The sequence below is a fragment of the Podarcis cretensis genome (assembly GCF_951804945.1).
Source record: "Podarcis cretensis genome assembly, chromosome: 14".
In the NCBI taxonomy this organism is placed as follows: Eukaryota; Metazoa; Chordata; class Lepidosauria; order Squamata; family Lacertidae; genus Podarcis; species Podarcis cretensis.
In genome coordinates this window covers 3,752,541-3,765,185 of record NC_137183.1, presented here as the reverse complement: position 1 = coordinate 3,765,185, position 12,645 = coordinate 3,752,541, and positions in this window count along the sequence as shown.

Sequence of the window (12,645 nt, the reverse complement as noted above, 5' to 3'; positions counted from 1 at the left end):
AAAAACAGGACGTATGGGAGGTTTAAAAGAGGCTTAACTTTCCATTAGAGCACCAGTGAACTTTAATAAGTTACCGGATTTTCTGGTAGATCTGGGATTCTAAATATTGTCTGTACCAAGAAGAATATAATGTGAAAGGTGGCATTTGTGATTATCGGGATCCAGTGGGGGCAGGGGAGAGAGGTGTGGTTCCAAGAGCCAGTGTGGTGTAGTGGTTAAGAGCGGTAGTCTTGTAATCTGGGGAACCGGGTTTGAGTCTCCGCTCCTCCACATGCAGCTGCTGGGTGACCTTGGGCCAGTCACACTTCTCTGAAGTCTCTCAGCCCCACTTACCTCACAGAGTGTTTGTTGTGGGGGAGGAAGGGAAAGGAGAATGTTAGCCGCTTTGAGACTCCTGAAGGGGAGTGAAAGGCGGGATATCAAATCCAAACTCTTCAATTGTGGAACTGCCTTTGCCGAAAGACTCATCTAGCATCTGCACTGTGTCTTTTCCGTATCAGGTGAATCATTACATTTTAAAAAATCTCCCCAGACTTTTTAGTTTCAGTTATTTCCAAGATGGGGTGGGAAACATTTCCCAGCCCAAGGGCTGCATTGCCTCATGGACAGTCTTCCAGGGGCCACTTGCTGGGGGGGCGGGGCAGAGGCAAAAGTGGGTGGGGCAACTGAGACATTGTCTTACCTGTGTAACATAGGCTACATTCCTACCAAAGGGAATGCACACAAACACACAACTCCATTCTCCATCTAGGCAAAGGACAGGTGTGGCTGTGGTTCAAGGACATGTTCCAGCCAGGCAAACACACTTGAGGAGGGCTGGTGATGGGTGTGGATTGGGGAGATAACTGCCATTTGGGGAGTGGGCTTGGCCTGAGGAGAGGTCCAAAAGCAGGATTCAAAGGCCTGACTTTTGCTTGTTTTCCTCTTCCTCTCCCACACCTGCCCTTTTCCCTTGAGGGTAAACTGCTCCAAAAGTCTTTCTGACTGAAGAGTCTACTGCATACTTTGAATATAAAAATATTTGTATAATATAGTGTATTTATAGTATAGTTAGTATATTTTTCTCTGCCTTTTCTCAATGCATTTGGACCCCTCTTAAGATATCATAATCAAATTTTGCATGATGGTTTCCTAAGAGCAAGGTTTCATCTAAGTTTGGATACAACTGGGTGCCATTTTGAATTAAAATAGTGGACTGAACCTTTCAAAACTGGGTTGAGTTTAACCTGATTTCAAAACTGCACTGCTTTTTTGTTGTTTGTTACTTAGAATTCCCAAGAAATGCCAGACACTACCAACTTGTTCTGTTTTGTTATGCATGATCTCGATGAGATTCCTGCATTGCAGGGGGTTCGACTAGATGACCGTTGAAGTCCCTTCCAGCTCTATAGTTCTGTGATACTAGTGGGTTACAAATGCTTTGAATGGATGGATGGATGGATGGATGGATGGATGGATGGATGGATGGATTAAAAGCCAGGCCATGTCCACAGCTGCCAAGTGTCAATGTGTAACAAAAGAGACAGCATTTTGTTTTTTTGCTTTACTTTGGCAAAACTTGGAGAGAGGAGGGGAGGTGGTTTACTGATTAACTAAGAAGTCTTTCATTTTCTTGACAACCCTGTGATCCATTCACCACCCCCACCCCCAATGCAATTCAACTCTCCCTTACTGTGACTTTTTATTCCTGTGTATTTGCTTCCTCTCTAGTCCATGGTAGTGCAGTCAAAAGGATAGTAAATTATCTGACTAAACATTGTTGACAGATCTTAGCTATCGTAAGGGTTTGATCCCTACCCAAAGTATATATTTTAGCAGAGGCTTCCAAACTTATTTGGCCGACTGCCCCCTTTTCAGGAAACAAATTACTTGCTGTCCCTTGGAAACCTACCTCCTTTAAGCCTCCAGGTATACGGCAGTATATCATCAATCAATCAATAAAAATAAATAAGCGAAGGGGTGGGATTGGCACCGTAGCCTGCCTGCCATTGGCCAAATAGGCAGACAAGCTGCGATCCACTTTCCGGGCCTGGGTGAAGCTGAAAAGAGTTCACCCAAGCCCAGGAAAACCCCTTGCTTCCAGCACGACTGCTGGATCCAGGAGAGGTGTTGTCGCTGTCCCGCATTGGCACCCAACCTGGTGGTAAGTGTCATTTAGGGACGTGGGTGGCGCTGTGGTCTAAACCACTGAGCCTCCTGGGCTTGCCGATCGGAAGGTCAGTGGTTCAAATCTGTGCAACAGGGCGAGCTACCATTGCTCTGTCCCAGTTCCTGCCAACCTAGCGGTTCAAAAGCACACCAGTACAAGTAGATAAATAGGGACTGCTGCGGCAGGAAGGTAAAGGGCGTTTCCATGTGCTCTAGGTTCCATCACAGTGTTTGTCTGTGGACAAACACTGGCTCCCTTGGCCTGAAAGCGAGATGAGCGCCACAACCACATAGTTGCCTTTGACTGGACTTCATTGTCCAGGGGTCCTTTACCTTTACCTTTTAAATGTCATTACATAACAGATGAAACATGACCAATTTTTCAAAATTCTCTTCTCTTCTCTTCTCTTCTCTTCTCTTCTCTTCTTTATGCTTCCACCACCCCCTTATTTTTATTCAACACCCCCCCAATTGCACCAGAGGCTACTACTGCCCCCCTGGATCATTTCAGCACCCCCAGGGGGCAGAATCACCCACTTTGGATAGCACTGTATTAGAAGATAATAATGATACACTTCTGAGGCAAAAGGCCAGTAGGAATCACAGTGGAACATATGCTGCTTTAACTGAACAGAAACTGATTCTATAATCTAAAAAAACATTATTAACTTTAATAAAACCCCAAATTTGCTGTGAAAAGAAAGGAAACACCAGAAAAGAATTTTAACTGGAAAAGAAAGAAACAGAGCTTGAATGAAAGCAGTAATTTAAGTGAGTTTGAGATTAATGAAGTAGAGTTTGAGAAAATGAAGACCTTGATTGGGTGATCTATGTTGATCTTGAGAACAAAGGACCACATTACTTCTGTCTGTTAGATGATGATGATTCCATAGAAAATTTAAGGAGCAGTGTGAAAAGTCACCATAATTAAAATGGAGTCAAAAGGAGAGAGTAGTTTTTGCATCACTTTCATCACTGTTGAAAGTCATCCTGCTCCTTCTTTCATCAGTCTTTTCCGATTTGCTCTTCAGGAAATATTGCTGGCAACAGGCTTTGCCTGCTCTCACCTTCCTGTTGGGTTAAGATTGTCCATATGGCCAACCTTAAGAACATCGGAAGAACCTGCAGGATAAGGCCAATGCCCATCTAGCCCTGCATCCTATTCTCACAGTGGCCGACCATATACCTGTGGGAAAGCAGGACTCAGTACAAGAGCTCTCTCTGCTTCTGTAGTTTCCAGAAGTGGCATTCAGAAGCATTAAAGCCTCTGGCCGTGGAGGCAGAGCAGAGCCACAAAGGCTAAAGGACCCCTGACAGTTAAGTCCAGTTGCGATAACCCTTTCTTTCATGAAATTGCCTAATCCAGTTTTAAAGCCACGCAAGTTGCTTTTTGAAGATGCATACAAGTATGCAGCCACAGATGGGGCCAGTGTGGTGAGGGTAGAATCATAGAATTGTAGAGTTGGAAGGCAACCAAAGGGTCATCTAGTCCACCCCCCCCCCCTGCAGGGCAGGGATCACAGCTAAAGAGTCCATGACAGACGGCCATCTAAGTTCTGTTTAAAAACCTCCAAAGAAGGGTAGCACCTCAGAGCCATCCTCTTGCAGATTTAAAGCTATACCTGTGGTGCACCAGCCGACCTGGCCCTTCCCCATAGGCATCCACGCAGCCCTGCCCTGTCCCAGCACCAGGCACTGGCTCTGCAGCTTTGCCCCACCCCACCTGCTCTGCTCTGCTGCTGTAGTTGCTCACCTACTCTGGGCCAACAGCTGAACTCCAAGTAAAATTCCACACAGGGGAACATGAGAAGCCGTGTTTAATGAGGCGGCTTGTTTCTTCTGTTAATGAATTACCAAATATGTACAAGTGATCGAAATCAGTTTCTTTCCCCATGTACATTATTTGTTTCTTTTTAAATGCATCCTTTACAACATTAAGTTCCAGCAGGGAACATCTAGCATTGATTAAACACAAAAAATTGATTTGGGGTAGATTTATAAAAGCCCTATTGAGCATTAACAGAATAAGTTAACAGCACCAAAGTACAATTAAGTACTTCTAAATTAGTACTAAGAAGGACCTCCTCTCCCCATATGAACTGACTCAGACCCTGCGATCATCATCTGAGGCCCTTCTTCATGCGCCTCCTCCATGAGAGGTCTGGAGGTGGCAAAGGAGAACCCGGCCTTTTCTGCAGTGGCTCCTCATCTGTGGAATGCTCTCCCCAGGGAGGTTCGCCTGGCACCTTCGCTACATTTCTTTAGGCATCAGGCAAAAACTTTCCTTTATATCCAAGCCTTTGGCCTTTAACCATCTGTGGCCTTTGAGAAGTGGGTGGGAATTTTTTTTGATGTATTTTTGTTTCCTCTTGGTTTGACTGTATCTATGCAGGTGGCGCTGTGGGTTAAAGCCTCAGCGCCTAGGGCTTGCCGATCGAAAGGTCGGCGGTTCGAATCCCTGCGGCGGGGTGCGCTCCCGCTGCTCGGTCCCAGCGCCTGCCAACCTAGCAGTTCGAAAGCACCTCCGGGTGCAAGTAGATAAATAGGGACCGCTTACCAGCGGGAAGGTAAACGGCGTTTCCGTGTGCGGCTCTGGCTTGCCAGAGCAGCGATGTCACGCTGGCCACGTGACCCGGAAGTGTCTCCAGACAGCGCTGGCCCCTGGCCTCTTAAGTGAGATGGGCGCACAACCCCAGAGTCTGTCAAGACTGGCCCGTACGGGCAGGGGTACCTTTACCTTTACCTTTATGTGGTTTTTATTGTCTGTCTGCCTGTCTGTCTGCCTGTCACTTTGGGTTGCCTCGGACAAGATGAAATGACTAAATAAAAGGTTTATGATGCATGACAACAAGGGCGCTCCAAGAACATAGAAAAGAAGTTGGTTTAGCAAATCTAAAGGCATTGCTCTTTTTTTAACTGCTTCCGCATACTTCAAGGAGTGTCTTCTTCAACACATTCCTGCCCATTCAGCTCGGGGAGGCTTTTGTTGATATCCACTCCTTTCAGAAGGAGTTAAATCTCGGGTTGCTAGCATGGAAACCACAAGCACAAGGGCACCCTCTGTGCCTTCTCCTGGCATCTACAAATCGTCCGAGTCCCTCCCTTCCCCTGGTTGCAAGGTAGTAAAGGAGGTTACCATTTTCTTCCTTGAAAAGGACATAGAGCTGAAAGAGGAAGTGGGAAGGAGCTCTTTCCCGCTTTCAGCTCTATGTGCTTTTTTCTAGCTGGCCACTGCGAGAACAGGTTGCTGGATGAGATAGGCCATTGGCCTGATCCTGCAGGTTCTTCTTATGTTCTCAGAGCCCCTCATCCAGCAGGTCTTGATGTCTTTTCAGCATCAGGCAAAGGCCTTTTTTCTTTAGCTCAGGTGTCTATCCAGCATGCTTTATATCTGGCCTTAGTTCTATTTTTAGGGTTGCCTTCTGCTGGATTTTGCCAACCTATTTTATGGATGCTGCTTCTGTGATTTTTGTGTCAGCGTTATGGTTCATTTTTTCCTTTTGGTGCTCAGGTTGGGAGTGCCATTGCTTATGTAACCAAAATGGTAGTTTCCATGTGCACAAAGCTCAGTTAGCAAAATTACTACAATGCCTTGCTCTGGTGCCATGAAGGAACCCACAGGGCAAGCCAGGCCAGTTGTCTCAGCACCAAGGAGAGCTCCTAATGAGCCACTTGCTCTGATGCAGGTCAGAAATGAACCAGGGCTTCTGAACCTCTGCATCCAGTTTGCCTTCCTCCTAGGCTCTGCCCTCCTTTGCGAACTAGAGTGTCTTAAAAGACTTGATCCTCTAGACTGAGGGGAATGTAAATTTCTTTTCTCCATGGACTTCCACCTGGAGCGCTCCCTGCACCATTGCACTGGTGAGACACTCCATACCTCAACCCAGGGGTAGGCACCCATGGTTATCCTGGCTCTGGTTCCATGGGCCTTGGCACTCTTGGATCTAGTTCAGCCAGCTCCAGCTAGCTAGTGGTCCCCAATCACTGCCATTGAGCCAGGAACCAAGTCTGCCCCCCACTTTTTTTGCTGGTTGAGACTGTAGTTTCTGGCTTGGTGTCCTGGTCACTACTATGCTTCAGGGGGGAAATGTCTTTAGAAATTGGGGTTGTGTGGACTCAAAAGCAGCCTAATGAGGGTTGAGTATGGATCAATGGGCAAGGAATCCTGATTGGATGGAGTGTCCTGGATGACCGCATGACTGGCTGGCAAACAGCCTGAACAGAAACACTCCACACTGCAACAGTTTGTTGCTGGTCCCATCTGTTGTTAACTTCTTTTATTTTCCTTGTAGAGTTTTATTGCATTTGTTTCAAACTGCATCACACTCTAGGGGTAGTGTACTGAAGTATGGCTTATAAACCACCAAATAAATATATAAAAACCATGTTCCTACCTCCCTCTATCCATTTCCAACAGCAAGTAAAGGCGTGGCAGGTTTTTGTTTCTGTCCAACTGGACTTAGACTGGTATTTATTGCAAACTATAACTGTGGGCTATTTGCTCTGATGTTTTTATATATGTGTTTATGCTTCATGATGTTACTGTGCTTTTATGGTTGTGGTACAGTAACTTTGAGGATTATATAGCAGAAACTGACAAAGAAATATCCACCCATACCAGTAAATGACTGGAGGCAGGGCGGTGAGCAACACTCTGGGGTGAGCTGGGAGCCACAGAACTTAAGAGTAAATCAGAACCATGGGGCAAGCCATGAGTCAAGACCAAAGAACAACCAAAGGTTGCCAGAAGACCCTGCTACTCAAAGAATCATACAACTGTAGAATAGGAAAGGACTCCAGTGATCATCTAGTTCAACCCCTTGCAATGCAGGAGGAATCACGGCTAAAGAATCGTTGACAGATGGCCATCCAGCCTCTGTTTAAAAACATCAAATGAAAGAGTCCACCACCTTTCCATGTAGTCCATGCCACTGCTGAACAGCTCCTAATGTTCTTCCTCATGTTTAGTCTGAATCTCCTTTCTTGACATTTGAATCCATTGATTGGGGTTCTACCAGATGGAGCACGTGGCAGCCCTTCAGATATTTGAAGATGGCTATCCTATCACCTCTCAGTCTTCTCTTCTACCCGACTCCCTCAACTGCTCCTCATGAGGCTTGCTTGCCAAACCTTTTGGCATCTTGGTCATCCACCACTGCATACATTCCAGCAGGAATCCTGGGAGATGGTTATGCAAGATCTCATGGAACCTAGATGGCCCTGCAAGCTCTCACAAGATCTTATGAGAACATCCCAGAGTTTGTGTGCTGAGTGGACCTTCAAAGCTCTCCACCTTGGTTACTGGGCAAAGCCTGCTCAGTGCACTGTCTCCAGAATCCGAATGATGTTCATGAGTGGGTGGTTCCAAGGGTTTGAATATATATGGTGTCTTCGTGGAACTGAACTCTTGCATAAGATGCCACTGTACTAAATATGTGCAACTTGGATGCTAGGCTGGGCTTGGTAAGGTTCTTCTAACTTTCATTCTGTTACCACATCAGGGTTCCCTTTGCGTGCTGCAGGTGTGCATACAGTCTTCATACGAAGGAAGGAAAGGCATCCTGTTTCCACCAATGTGCCGTTTACTAGAAGAATTTGGACATGCAGCTGTGTGACTCATGCTATATAAGCAAGGAATAAGTGATTCATTATTGGCACATGGGGTGCGGAGGAGAGTATTTCTTCACTTACTGGGCTTCTTAGATACCCTATCTTAACGTGTACATTATGATCCAACCTGATAAGCCTTCCAGTAACCTCCTCATTGCTATTTTCTACTTCCTGCATGTTCTTGCTTTAGAAATAAGAATCCCCATTTAACGAAACACAAAAGCCCTTTGGTATAAGAGTGCTGTGATCCCAAATACATGGTGAATATTCACACTTCAAGGGTTCACAGCTTTTTGTTTCTTTTTTTTTAAATCATCGTTGATTTGTTCATCACCTTCCAAACAGGCTCCTCAATGAGACTGACACATAATATTAAAAACTGTTATAAACAAAACAAACAAACAAACAAACCCAGATGAATTTAAAACAAGACTAAAACAATTCTAAGAAACAGCCACACTCATGGTAAAAAAATCAATTTATCCAGCTTTTTAACTTGTTCTCTAGATCATTGAAGAGTTCCATTAACGCAGATGTCTTCAACCTTTCCAAGCCCAGGACCCACTTTTCAGCACAAACATGCGTTTGGGGAACTCCTGCTGTGAGCCACCTTGCATCAGGCTGAGTCCCAACCCACCAGCTATGTGCCCACCAGTGCTATGCAGTCCATTTTTATCCATGGCTCCTTGGGCCAGTGAGCCAGATCAGCTTTTACTGGTGAGTGTGGCTACTCACTTTTCAATCCCTTGAAAAGTGATCGACACCTGTCAAAGTTCAAAGGAGGCTGCTGTGACCACCAATCAGCTGATCAAGTGGTCCAATAAAGTCCATTTGGAGGAAGCAGCTTCAAAGTGGACTGAAAAGCAGCCCCACCTTGGCTTGGCTTTAGCTGTGGACTGCAACTTCTCACAGTCCACAGCTTTCACTCCTACCAGCCAGCCACACGTCTCTGGCTCCCCGGCACCCTTGGTGGCTTTCTAAACATGGATCCTCATTGTTCATTGTCATCATGGTCCTAAATAACAAATACTCCTATTAATCCTGGCTGTATGTGCATGTTTGGCGGTGCAAAAAGGTGTGCCAGCTTCCAACAGAGATCTGTGTCTGCTAGGCAGTTCCTGGAACCTCAGCAGGTAATGGCTCGCTACCACCACCACCCGCCCCACCCCTTCTTTCTCAGAAGCTAGCCTGGTGCAACTACGGGATTAATAACAAGGGGATGGGAAGGGAGGTGGTGAATTGGGTATCCATTAGCTGCAGTTACCGTAGTTCAGAATGCTGCAGCACAATTGCTGGCAGGAGGAAGACCTTGTCAGCATATGACACCTGTGCTTAGAGAACTGCAATGGTTGCTGATTTGCTGCTGGGCCAAGTTGAAGGTGTTACTATTAGCATATGAAGCCCTGAACAATTTGGGACCAGATTATCTGACAGTTCATTTTACCCTGTATGGACCTACTCAAGCGTCTAGACTGGTGAAATTGGCAGTATTACAGACGCCACATTCTGCACATGTAAGAATTTGACCTTTTAGTGTGGCAGCACCAACACTTTGGTACTCCCTGCCTAATGCTACTAAGCAGGTGCCTTCACTGTGCTCTTTTCTGCTCCGGCTGAAAACATTTTTGTTTAGGCAAGTCTATCCAGATGCATGGAAACTTGATGCAAGTTCTTGATGCAAGTTCTCATCAGGTTTTAGGCTATTGTTATTGTAATGGTTGTAAGGGGGTTACTTGTGCATAAATTGCCTTCAGTTTAGTTAGTTTGTTTGCTCAACCTTGTTTAGGGTTAGAGCTCGCCCTCCGTGACCTGTTAGTCACTTGCAGAATCCGTCAGTGGGCGTTTCTTGAATCTCTTCCAGCATAAAAACTGTTTGACCCCAAGTCTCCTCCTATGTTCCCTGCACGGAACGCGTCTGCGCAAGTAAGGGGAAGGCAGGGGCGTCCCAACACTCTCTCCGCTAGTTTCGCTTGAAGGGTCTTGGAGCCCTGACACCGATTCCTCCATCTCCCTCTCCTCTCTATTGGTGTCACGCTGAAATCCTTCCCCTCTGCTGGTTCCCTCCCCGGCATCGCTCTGGTGCCCTGCCTCCGTTTCTCCCTTTGATGTCAGTTCCCTGACATCCACCTCCCCCCCAGGACCCCCTCCACCACCGGCCTGACCTGGAGATGTGACCTTGTCCCCATCTTCAGCCAACGATGCAGGGAACCCTCGAAAGGAGCTGCCTTCATCGTCCGAGGACTCAAACCCCACTTCCCACCCGCTCCGATTTCTGACGGGAGGGGCTTCCCAATCTGATTCCTCTTCTCCTGACGATTCTCCTCCTTCCTCTTGGGACGCTGGAAAACCCACAAAATCCTCCTCCTCCTCATCGGTGGTGGCAAAGTGTTCCTCCCAGAATCTCTCCAGGGGTTTGGGCTTCCTCGGATACCTGTTGTGGAACTCTTCCACCAGATGCCCATCATCTATTTCCCCCGCTGGAACCCACGTGTTTTCTGACTCGGGTTCACCCTCCCAAGCTACTAGGTACTCCACCTGCCGTCCCTGCCATCGCGAGTCCAGGATCTCCATTACCTGGTGGTGGTGTTCCCTCTCTTCCAGTGGTGGGTGTGTGAGCCCTTCTCCTCCTACCTCCCAGACCCTCCGCTTCCCTCTGTACGGTGAGAGCAGTGACCTATGAAATACCGGGTGGATTTTCATGCTGTCTGGCAACTTGAGCCTGAATGCCACCGGGTTAACTTGGTGTGTCACCTCAAATGGTCCCAGCCGTTTCGGCCTGAGTTTCTTACACCCACCCTTGAAGGGTAACCCTTGAGTGGATAACCACACCCGGTCCCCCACCCTAATGGTCTCCCCTTCCCGGCGACGCTTATCTGCTTGCCTCTTGTACTCCTCCTTGGCCCTTTCCAGATTCATCTTAAGCTGCTGGTGTAGTGCTTCCATTTCTTCCACGAACTGCTCTGCGGCGGGCACGCTCCCCCCTTCCTCCCCCCTCCCGGGAAAGGCCCTGGGGTGACGCCCATAATTAGCCAAGAACGGGCTCATCCCCGTGGACACATGCTTCGCATTGTTATACGCAAACTCGGCCAGAGCTAGCTTATCTACCCAATCGTTCTGTCTCTCGTTGACGTAACAGCGGAGATATTGCTGTAATATGCTGTTCGCCCTCTCTGCTTGCCCGTTAGTCTCCGGGTGCCTTGCCGTCGAGAACCCCACCTCTACCTGCAATAAGTTCATAAGCCTCCTCCAGAACCTCGAGGTAAATTGTTTCCCTCGGTCAGAGATAACCCTCGAAGGAGCCCCATGCAACCTGAATATGTGAGTGACGAACAGCTGTGTGGTTTCCTCTGCTGTCACCGCATGAGAGCATGCTATAAAATGGCACATTTTGGTTAGCAGATCTACTACTACCATGACTGCTGTCTTACCTCTGGATTTGGGTAAATCTGTCATGAAATCTATCGACACCACCTCCCAGGGTTTTCCCGGCGTGGGTAAGGGTTCTAGTAGCCCTGCCGGGGCTGCCCGCTCTCCCTTGGCTCTTTGGCAGTGGTCACACCCCCGTACATACTCTCGTACATCTTCCCTCACCTTTGGCCACCAAAACTCCCTAGTGACCAGTAACATAGTCTTGTGTTGCCCAAAGTGCCCGGCTGTAGGGTTGTCGTGAAGCTGTTTGAGCACCCTTTCCCGTAGAGCCTCCCCGGGCACATACATTGCTCCCTTGTAATACAGTAACCCTTCCCTTTCCTCGAAGTCCCCCCGGTCTCTCCCATTTTCCCTTAGTTCCCTGATTCTGGTTTGGGCAAATTCATCCTGGCGAATCAGCTCGGTTAGTTCTCGTTTCCCAACCAACGCCCCCCCACAAACCCATCGTTCCTCAGGGAATACATGTCGAGCTTCCGGTGGTCCTTCTCCTTCCGTGTACTCCAGTTTCCGGGAAAGCGCGTCTGCTCTCACATTCTCTTCTCCTGGCACGTACTGGATCTCAAAGAAGAACTTGGAGAACTCCTGTGCCCACCGAATCTGTCTCTGGTTGAGGACTCGTGCTGTCCTCCAGTATTCCAGGTTCTTGTGATCAGTGCAAACCTGAATCTTGTGCTGAGCCTCTATTAGGAGATGTCTCCACTGGCGGAATGCTGCATAAATAGCTAACAGTTCGCGATCATACACCGTGTAGTTCTGTTCCGATTTGTTCAGCTTCCTTGAGAAGAAGGCGCACGGCCTCCAGTTGTCTTGGCCCCGTCCCGGCTGGAGTAACACCGCTCCTACCGCTCTGTCCGATGCGTCGGTCTCTAGCCTCATCGGCTTCTGCAGATCCACGTGCAGGAGCTGTTCCTCCGAGGCGAACCCCTTCTTTAGCCTTTCGAAGGACCATTGGGCACTTTCCGTCCAGACGAACTTCTTTTTGCTACTGAGACAATCCGTGATGGGTGCGGTCAAGTGGGCGAAGTTCTTGATGAACTTCCAGTAAAAGTTGCTGAACCCGAGGAACCTCTGCACGTCCTTCCGGGTTTTGGGGGCCTTCCATTCCAGTACCGCCTGCACCTTGCTGGGGTCCATGGCTAGGCCCCTGTCTGACAACCTGTATCCCAGAAATTCCACTTCTTTGGCATGAAACTGGCACTTTTCCAGCTTGACCCACAGCTGGTGCTCTTGTAGCCTCTTCAGCACTTCCCTGACATCCTGGACATGCTGTTTTTCATTGTCCGAATAGATCAGGACGTCGTCCAGAAATGCTACGCAGTTCTTGTACAGCAGGGGACCCAGCACATGGTGCATGAAGCTTTGAAAACAGGCTGAGCCCGACTGTAATCCAAATGGCATGACTAAGTACTCAAAGGCCCCTAGAGGGGTGAACATGGTGGTTTTCCATTCGTCCCCCTC